Source organism: Heterodontus francisci, chromosome 6 (genome assembly GCF_036365525.1).
Source record: "Heterodontus francisci isolate sHetFra1 chromosome 6, sHetFra1.hap1, whole genome shotgun sequence".
NCBI lineage: Eukaryota > Metazoa > Chordata > Chondrichthyes > Heterodontiformes > Heterodontidae > Heterodontus > Heterodontus francisci.
In genome coordinates, this window is record NC_090376.1 from 106,199,651 (window position 1) to 106,210,386 (window position 10,736).

A 10,736-nucleotide genomic window follows, 5' to 3' on the forward strand; every position below is an offset into this window, starting at 1 on the left:
TCTGCATTTGTGTGTGGAGAAGGACAGGGTGGGGGGAAACGGGGCCACTCTGCATTTGTGTGTGGATAAGGGCAGGTTGGCGGGAAACGGGGCCACTCTGCATTTGTGTGTGGAGAAGGACATCGTGGGGGGAAACGGGGCCACTCTGCATTTGTGTCTGGATAAGGACAGTGTGAAGGGAAACGGGGCAACTCTGCATTTGTGTATGGATAAGGACAGGGTGGGGGGAAACGGGGCCGTTCTGCATTTGTGTATGGATAAGGACAGGGTGGGGGGAAATGGGGCCACTCTGCTATTGTGTATGGATAAGGGAGCGGTGGGGGGAAATGGGGCCACTCTGTATTTGTGTGTGGATAAGGACAGGGTGGCGGGAAACGGGGCCACTCTGCATTTGTGCATGGATAAGGACAGGGTGGGGGGAAACGGGGCCGTTCTGCATTTGTGTATGGATAAGGACAGATTGGGGGGAAATGGGGCCACTCTGCAATTGTGTATGGATAAGGGAGCGGTGGGGGGAAATGGGGCCACTCTGTATTTGTGTGTGGATAAGGGCAGGGTGGGGGGAAACGGGGCCACTCTGCATTTGTGTGTGGATAAGGACAGGGTGGCGGGAAACGGGGCCACTCTGCATTTGTGTGTGGATAAGGGCAGGGTGGGGGGAAACGGGGCCACTCTGCATTTGTGTATGGATAAGGGCAGGGTGGGGGGAAACGGGGCCACTCTGCATTTGTGTATGGATAAGGGCAGTGTGGGGGGAAACGGGGCCACTCTGCATTTGTGTATGGATAAGGGCAGGGTGGGGGGAAACAGGGCCACTCTGCATTTGTATATGGATAAGGGCAGGGTGGGGGGAAACGGGGCCACTCTTTATTTGAATATGGATAAGGGCAGGGTGGGGGGAAACGGGGCCACTCTGCATTTGTGTGTGGATAAGGGCAGGTTGGCGGGAAACGGGGCCACTCTGCATTTGTGTGTGGAGAAGGACAGGGTGTGGGGAAACGGGGCCACTCTGCATTTGTGTCTGGATAAGGACAGCGTGGGGGGAAACGGGGCCACTCTTCATTTGTGTATGGATAAGGACAGGGTGGGGGGAAACGGGGCCACTCTGCATTTGTTTATGGATAAGGACAGGGTGGGGGGAAACGGGGCCGTTCTGCATTTGTGTATGGATAAGGACAGATTGGGGGGAAATGGGGCCACTCTGCAATTGTGTATGGATAAGGGAGCGGTGGGGGGAAATGGGGCCACTCTGTATTTGTGTGTGGATAAGGGCAGGGTGGGGGGAAACGGGGCCACTCTGCATTTGTGTATGGATAAGGACAGGGTTCGGGGAAACGGGCCACTCTGCATTTGTGTTTGGATAAGGGCAGGGTGTGGGGAAACGAGGCCACTCTGCATTTGTGTATGGATAAGGGCAGGGTGTGGGGAAACGGGGCCACTCTGCATTTGTGTGTGGATAAGGACAGGGTGGGGGGAAACGGGGCCAGTCTGCATTTGTGTATGGATAAGGGCAGGGTGGGGGGAAACGGGGCCACTCTGCATTTGTGTATGGATAAGGGCAGGGTGGGGGGAAACGGGGCCACTCTGCATTTGTGCATGGATAAGGGCAGGGTGGGGGGAAACGGGGCCACTCTGCATTTGTGTATGGATAAGGGCAGGGTGGGGGGAAATGGGGCCACTCTGCATTTGTGTATGGATAAGGGCAGGGTTGGGGGAAACGGGGCCACTCTGCATTTGTGTATGGATAAGGGCAGGGTTGGGGGAAACGGGGCCACTCTGCATTTGTGTGTGGAGAAGGACAGGGTGGGGGGAAAAGGGGCCACTCTGCATTTGTGTGTGGATAAGGGCAGGTTGGCGGGAAACGGGGCCACTCTGCATTTGTGTGTGGAGAAGGACAGGGTGGGGGGAAACGGGGCCACTCTGCATTTGTGTCTGGATAAGGACAGTGTGGGGGGAAACGGGGCCACTCTGCATTTGTGTATGGATAAGGACAGGGTGAGGGGAAACGGGGCCACTCTGCATTTGTGTATGGATAAGGACAGGGTGGGGGGAAACGGGGCCGTTCTGCATTTGTGTATGGATAAGGACAGGGTGGGGGGAAATGGGGCCACTCTGCAATTGTGTATGGATAAGGGAGCGGTGGGGGGAAATGGGGCCACTCTGTATTTGTGTGTGGATAAGGACAGGGTGGCGGGAAACGGGGCCACTCTGCATTTGTGCATGGATAAGGACAGGGTGGGGGGAAACGGGGCCGTTCTGCATTTGTGTATGGATAAGGACAGATTGGGGGGAAATGGGGCCACTCTGCAATTGTGTATGGATAAGGGAGCGGTGGGGGGAAATGGGGCCACTCTGTATTTGTGTGTGGATAAGGACAGGGTGGCGGGAAACGGGGCCACTCTGCATTTGTGTGTGGATAAGGGCAGGGTGGGGGGAAACGGGGCCACTCTGCATTTGTGTATGGATAAGGGCAGGGTGGGGGGAAACGGGGCCACTCTGCATTTGTGTATGGATAAGGGCAGGGTGGGGGGAAACGGGGCCACTCTGCATTTGTGTATGGATAAGGGCAGGGTGGGGGGAAACAGGGCCACTCTGCATTTGTGTATGGATAAGGGCAGGGTGGGGGGAAACGGGGCCACTCTTTATTTGAATATGGATAAGGGCAGGGTGGGGGGAAACGGGGCCACTCTGCAATTGTGTGTGGATAAGGGCAGGTTGGCGGGAAACGGGGCCACTCTGCATTTGTGTGTGGAGAAGGACAGGGTGTGGGGAAACGGGGCCACTCTGCATTTGTGTCTGGATAAGGACAGTGTGGGGGGAAACGGGGCCACTCTGCATTTGTGTATGGATAAGGACAGGGTGGGGGGAAATGGGGCCACTCTGCATTTGTGTATGGATAAGGACAGGGTGGGGGGAAATGGGGCCGTTCTGCATTTGTGTATGGATAAGGACAGATTGGGGGGAAATGGGGCCACTCTGCAATTGTGTATGGATAAGGGAGCGGTGGGGGGAAATGGGGCCACTCTGTATTTATGTGTGGATAAGGGCAGGGTGGGGGGAAACGGGGCCACTCTGCATTTGTGTCTGGATAAGGGAGTGGTGAGGGGAAACGGGGCCACTCTGCATTTGTGTCTGGTTAAGGGAGTGGTGAGGGGAAACGGGGCCACTCTGCATTTGTGTCTGGATAAGGGAGCGGTGAGGGGAAACGGGGCCACTCTGCATTTGTGTATGGATAAGGGCAGGGTGGGGGGAAACTTGGCAACTCTGTATTTATGTGTGGATAAGGGCAGGGTGGGGGCAAATGGGGCCACTGTGCATTTGTGTGTGGATAAGGACAGGTTGGGGGGGTAACGCTGCCACTGTGCATTTGTGTGTGGAGAAGGCCAGGGTGGGGGGAAACGGGGCCACTGTGCATTTGTGTGTGGATAAGGACAGGTTGGGGGGTAACGCTGCCACTGTGCATTTGTGTATGGATAAGGGCAGGGTGGGGGGAAACGGGGCCACTCTGCATTTGTGTGTGGATAAGGGCAGGGTGGGGGTAAACGGGGCCACTCTGCATTTGTGTATGGATAAGGGCAGGGTGGGGGGAAATGGGGCCAATCTGCATTTGTGTGTGGATAAGGACAGGGTGGGGGTAAACGGGGCCACTCACCATTTGTGTCTGGATAAGGGAGTGGTGAGGGGAAACGGGGCCACTCTGCATTTGTGTCTGGATAAGGGAGTGGTTAGGGGAAACGGGGCCACTCTGCATTTGTGTCTGGATAAGGGAGCGGTGAGGGGAAACGGGGCCACTCTGTATTTATGTGTGGATAAGGGCAGGGCGGGGGGAAACGGGGCCACTCTTTATTTGTGTATGGATAAGGACAGGGTGGGGGGAAACGGGGCCACTCTGCATTTATGTGTATGGATAAGGGCAGAGTGGGGGGAAACGGGGCCACTCTGCATTTGTGTATGGATAAGGGAGCGGTGGGGGGAAATGGGGTCACTCTGTATTTGTGTGTGGATCAGGACAGGGTGGGGGGAAACGGGGCCACTCTGCATTTGTGTATGGATAAGGACAGGGTGGGGGGAAATGGGGCCACTCTGCATTTGTGGATGGAAAAGGACAGGGTGGGGGGAAATGGGGCCACTCTGCATTTGTGTGTGGGTAAGGATAGGGTGGGGGGAAACGGGGCCACTCTGCATTTGTGTATGGATAAGGACAGGGTGGGGGGAAACGGGGCCACTCTGCATTTATGTGTATGGATAAGGGCAGAGTGGGGGGAAACGGGGCCACTCTGCATTTGTGTATGGATAAGGGAGCGGTGGGGGGAAATGGGGTCACTCTGTATTTGTGTGTGGATCAGGACAGGGTGGGGGGAAACGGGGCCACTCTGCATTTGTGTATGGATAAGGACAGGGTGGGGGGAAATGGGGCCACTCTGCATTTGTGGATGGAAAAGGACAGGGTGGGGGGAAATGGGGCCACTCTGCATTTGTGTGTGGGTAAGGATAGGGTGGGGGGAAACGGGGCCACTCTGCATTTGTGTATGGATAAGGACAGGGTTCGGGGAAACGGGGCCACTCTGCATTTGTGTTTGGATAAGGGCAGGGTGTGGGGAAACGAGGCCGCTCTGCATTTGTGTATGGATAAGGGCAGGGTGTGGGGAAACGGGGCCACTCTGCATTTGTGTGTGGATAAGGACAGGGTGGGGGGAAACGGGGCCAGTCTGCATTTGTGTATGGATAAGGGCAGGGTGGGGGGAAACGGAGCCACTCTGCATTTGTGTATGGATAAGGGCAGGGTGGGGGGAAACGGGGCCACTCTGCATTTGTGCATGGATAAGGGCAGGGTGGGGGGGAAACGGGGCCACTCTGCATTTGTGTATGGATAAGGGCAGGGTGGGGGGAAACGGGGCCACTCTGCATTTGTGTATGGATAAGGGCAGGGTTGGGGGAAACGTGGCCACTCTGCATTTGTGTATGGATAAGGGCAGGGTTGGGGGAAACGGGGCCACTCTGCATTTGTGTGTGGAGAAGGGCAGGGTGGGGGGAAATGGGGCCACTCTGCATTTGTGGATGGAAAAGGACAGGGTGGGGGGAAATGGGGCCACTCTGCATTTGTGTGTGGGTAAGGATAGGGTGGGGGGAAACGGGGCCACTCTGCATTTGTGTATGGATAAGGACAGGGTTCGGGGAAACGGGGCCACTCTGCATTTGTGTTTGGATAAGGGCAGGGTGTGGGGAAACGAGGCCGCTCTGCATTTGTGTATGGATAAGGGCAGGGTGTGGGGAAACGGGGCCACTCTGCATTTGTGTGTGGATAAGGACAGGGTGGGGGGAAACGGGGCCAGTCTGCATTTGTGTATGGATAAGGGCAGGGTGGGGGGAAACGGAGCCACTCTGCATTTGTGTATGGATAAGGGCAGGGTGGGGGGAAACGGGGCCACTCTGCATTTGTGCATGGATAAGGGCAGGGTGGGGGGAAACGGGGCCACTCTGCATTTGTGTATGGATAAGGGCAGGGTGGGGGGAAACGGGGCCACTCTGCATTTGTGTATGGATAAGGGCAGGGTTGGGGGAAACGTGGCCACTCTGCATTTGTGTATGGATAAGGGCAGGGTTGGGGGAAACGGGGCCACTCTGCATTTGTGTGTGGAGAAGGGCAGGGTGGGGGGAAACGGGGCCACTCTGCATTTGTGTGTGGATAAGGGCAGGTTGGGGGGAAACGGGGCCAATCTGCATTTGTGTGTGGAGAAGGACAGGGTGGGGGGAAACGGGGCCACTCTGCATTTGTGTCTGGATAAGGACAGTGTGGGGGGTAACGGGGCCACTCTGCATTTGTGTATGGATAAGGACAGGGTGGGGGAAACGGGGCCACTCTGCATTTGTGTATGGATAAGGACAGGGTGGGGGGAAACGGGGCCGTTCTGCATTTGTGTATGGATAAGGACAGGGTGGGGGGAAATGGGGCCACTCTGCAATTGTGTATGGATAAGGGAGCGGTGGGGGGAAATGGGGCCACTCTGTATTTGTGTGTGGATAAGGACAGGGTGGCGGGAAACGGGGCCACTCTGCATTTGTGTATGGATAAGGACAGGGTGGGGGGGAAACGGGGCCGTTCTGCATTTGTGTATGGATAAGGACAGATTGGGGGGAAATGGGGCCACTCTGCAATTGTGTATGGATAAGGGAGCGGTGGGGGGAAATGGGGCCACTCTGTATTTGTGTGTGGATAAGGGCAGGGTGGGGGGAAACGGGGCCACTCTGCATTTGTGTGTGGATAAGGACAGGGTGGCGGGAAACGGGGCCACTCTGCATTTGTGTGTGGATAAGGGCAGGGTGGGGGGAAACGGGGCCACTCTGCATTTGTGTATGGATAAGGGCAGGGTGGGGGGAAACGGGGCCACTCTGCATTTGTGTATGGATAAGGGCAGGGTTGGGGGAAACGGGGCCACTCTGCATTTGTGTATGGATAAGGGCAGGGTGGGGGGAAACGGGGCCACTCTGCATTTGTGTATGGATAAGGGCAGGGTGGGGGGAAACGGGGCCACTCTTTATTTGAATATGGATAAGGGCAGGGTGGGGGGAAACGGGGCCACTCTGCATTTGTGTGTGGATAAGGGCAGGTTGGCGGGAAACGGGGCCACTCTGCATTTGTGTATGGATAAGGACAGGGTGGGGGGAAACGGGGCAGTTCTGCATTTGTGTGTGGATAAGGACAGATTGGGGGGAAATGGGGCCACTCTGCAATTGTGTATGGATAAGGGAGCGGTGGGGGGAAATGGGGCCACTCTGTATTTTTGTGTGGATAAGGGCAGGGTGGGGGGAAACGGGGCCGCTCTGCATTTGTGTGTAGATAAGGACAGGGTGGTGGGAAACGGGGCCACTCTGCATTTGTGTGTGGATAAGGGCAGGGTGGTGGGAAACGGGGCCACTCTGCTTTTGTGTATGGATCAGGGCAGGGTGGGGGGAAACGGGGCCACTCTGCATTTGTGTCTGGATAAGGGAGCGGTGAGGGGAAACGGGGCCACTCTGTATTTATGTGTGGATAAGGGGAGGGCGGGGGGAAACGGGGCCACTCTTTATTTGTGTATGGATAAGGACAGGGTGGGGGGAAACGGGGCCACTCTGCATTTATGTGTATGGATAAGGGCAGAGTGGGGGGAAACGGGGCCACTCTGCATTTGTGTATGGATAAGGGCAGGGTGGGGGGAAACGGGGCCACTCTGCATTTGTGTATGGATAAGGACAGGGTGGGGGGGAAACGGGGCCGTTCTGCATTTGTGTATGGATAAGGACAGGGTGGGGGGAAATGGGGCCACTCTGCAATTGTGTATGGATAAGGGAGCGGTGGGGGGAAATGGGGCCACTCTATATTTGTGTGTGGATAAGGACAGGGTGGCGGGAAACGGGGCCACTCTGCATTTGTGTATGGATAAGGACAGGGTGGGGGGAAACGGGGCCGTTCTGCATTTGTGTATGGATAAGGACAGATTGGGGGGAAATGGGGCCACTCTGCAATTGTGTATGGATAAGGGAGCGGTGGGGGGAAATGGGGCCACTCTGTATTTGTGTGTGGATAAGGACAGGGTGGGGGGAAACGGGGCCACTCTGCATTTGTGTGTGGATAAGGACAGGGTGGCGGGAAACGGGGCCACTCTGCATTTGTGTGTGGATAAGGGCAGGGTGGGGGGAAACGGGGCCACTCTGCATTTGTGTATGGATAAGGGCAGGGTGGGGGGAAACGGGGCCACTCTGCATTTGTGTATGGATAAGGGCAGGGTGGGGGGAAACGGGGCCACTCTGCATTTGTGTATGGATAAGGGCAGGGTGGGGGGAAACGGGGCCACTCTGCATTTGTGTATGGATAAGGGCAGGGTGGGGGGAAACGGGGCCACTCTTTATTTGAATATGGATAAGGGCAGGGTGGGGGGAAACGGGGCCACTCTGCATTTGTGTGTGGATAAGGGCAGGTTGGCGGGAAACGGGGCCACTCTGCATTTGTGTGTGGAGAAGGACAGGGTGGGGGGAAACGGGGCCACTCTGCATTTCTGTCTGGATAAGGACAGTGTGGGGGGAAACGGGGCCACTCTGCATTTGTGTATGGATAAGGACAGGGTGGGGGGAAACGGGGCCACTCTGCATTTGTGTATGGATAAGGACAGAGTGGGGGGAAACGGGGCCGTTCTGCATTTGTGTATGGATAAGGACAGGGTGGGGGGAAATGGGGCCACTCTGCAATTGTGTATGGATAAGGGAGCTGTGGGGGGAAATGGGGCCACTCTGTATTTGTGTGTGGATAAGGACAGGCTGGCGGGAAATGGGGCCACTCTGCATTTGTGTATGGATAAGGACAGGGTGGGGGGAAACGGGGCAGTTCTGCATTTGTGTATGGATTAGGACAGATTGGGGGGAAATGGGGCCACTCTGCAATTGTGTATGGATAAGGGAGCGGTGGGGGGAAATGGGGCCACTCTGTATTTTTGTGTGGATAAGGGCAGGGTGGGGGGAAACGGGGCCACTCTGCATTTGTGTGTGGATAAGGACAGGGTGGCGGGAAACGGGGCCACTCTGCATTTGTGTGTGGATAAGGGCAGGGTGGTGGGAAACGGGTCCACTCTGCTTTTGTGTATGGATAAGGGCAGGGTGGGGGGAATGGGGGCCACTCTGCATTTGTGTATGGATAAGGGCAGGGTGGGGGGAAACGGGGCCAGTCTGCATTTGTGTATGGATAAGGGCAGGGTGGGGGGAAACGGGGCCACTCTGCATTTGTGTATGGATAAGGGCAGGGTGGGGGGAAACGGGGCCACTCTTTATTTGAATATGGATAAGGGCAGGGTGGGGGGAAACGGGGCCACTCTGCATTTGTGTGTGGATAAGGACAGGGTGGGGGGAAACGGGGCCACTCTGCATTTGTGTGTGGATAAGGGCAGTGTGGCGGGAAACGGGGCCACTCTTTATTTGTGTGTGGATAAGGGCTGGGTGGCGGGAAACGCGGCCACTCTTTATTTGTGTATGGATAAGGGCAGGGTGGGGGGAAACGGGGCCACTCTGCATTTGTGTGTGGATAAGGACAGGGTGGGGGGAAACGGGGCCACTCTGCATTTGTGTGTGGATAAGGACAGGGTGGGGGGAAACGGGGCCACTCTGCATTTGTTTGTGGATAAGGACAGGGTGGGGAGAAACGGGGCCACTCTGCATTTGCGTGTGGATAAGGACAGGGTGGGGGGTAACGGTGCCACTCTGCATTTGTGTATAGATAAGGGCAGGGTGGGGGGAAACGGGGCCACTCTGCATTTGTGTGTTGCTAAGGACAGGGTGGGGGGAAACGGGGCCACTCTGCATTTGTGTGTGGATAAGGACAGGGTGGGGGGAAATGGGGCCACTCTGCATTTGTGTGTGGATAAGGACAGGGTGGGGGGAAATGGAGCCACTCTGTAATTGTGTATGGATAACGGCAGGGTGGGGGGAAACGGGGCCACTCTGCATTTGTGTGTGGATAAGGGCAGGGTGGTGCGAAATGGAGCCACTCTGTATTTGTGTATGGATAACGGCAGGGTGGGGGGAAACGGGGCCACTCTGCATTTGTGTCTGGATAAGGGAGCGGTGAGGGGAAACGGGGCCACTGTGCATTTGTGTATGGATAATGGCAGGGTGGGGGGAAACTGGACCACTCTACATTTGTGTCTGGATAAGGGCAGGGTGGGGGGAAGCGGGGCCACTGTGCATTTGTGTGTGGATCAGGACAGGGTGGGGGGAAACGGGGCCACTGTGCATTTGTGTATGGATAAGGGCAGGGTGGGGATAAACGGGGCCACTCTGCATTTGTGTGTGGATAAGGACAGGGTGGGGGGAAACGGGTTCACTCTGCATTTGTGTGTGGATAAGGGCCGGGTGGGGGGAAAGGGCGCCACTCTGCATTTGTGTATGGATAAGGGCAGGATGGGGGGAAACGGGGCCACTCTGCATTTGTGTATGGATAAGGGCAGGGTGGGGGGAAACGGGCCCACTCTGCATTTGTGTATGGATAAGGGCAGGGTGGGGGGAAACGGGGCCACTCTGTATTTATGTGTGGAGAAGGGCAGGGCGGGGGGAAACGGGGCCACTCTTTATTTGTGTATGGATAAGGTCAGGGTGGGGGGAAACGGGGCCACTCTGCATTTATGTGTGGATAAGGAAAGGGCGGGGGGAAACGGGGCCACTCTGCATTTATGTGTGGGGAAGGACAGGGCGGGGGGAAACGGGCCCACTCTGTATTTGTGTATGGATAAGGACAGGTTGGGTGGAAACGGCGCCACTCTGCATTTGTGTATGGATAAGGGCAGGGTGGGGGGAAATGGGGACACTCTGTATTTGTGTGTGGATAAGGACAGGGTGGGGGGAAATGGAGCCACTCTGCATTTGTGTATGGATAAGGACAGGGTGGGCGGAAATCTGGACACTCTGTATTTGTGTGTGGATAAGGACAGGGTGGGGGGAAATGGAGCCACTCTGCATTTGTGTGTGGATAAGGACAGGGTGGGGGGAAATGGAGCCACTCTGTAATTGTGTATGGATAACGGCAGGGTGGGGGGAAATGGGGACACTCTGTAATTGTGTATGGATAACGGCAGGGTGGGGGGAAACGGGGCCACTCTGTATTTGTGTGTGGAGAAGGACAGGGTGGGGGGAAATGGAGCCACTCTGTAATTGTGTATGGATAACGGCAGGGTGGGGGGAAACGGGGCCACTCTGTATTTGTGTATGGATAACGG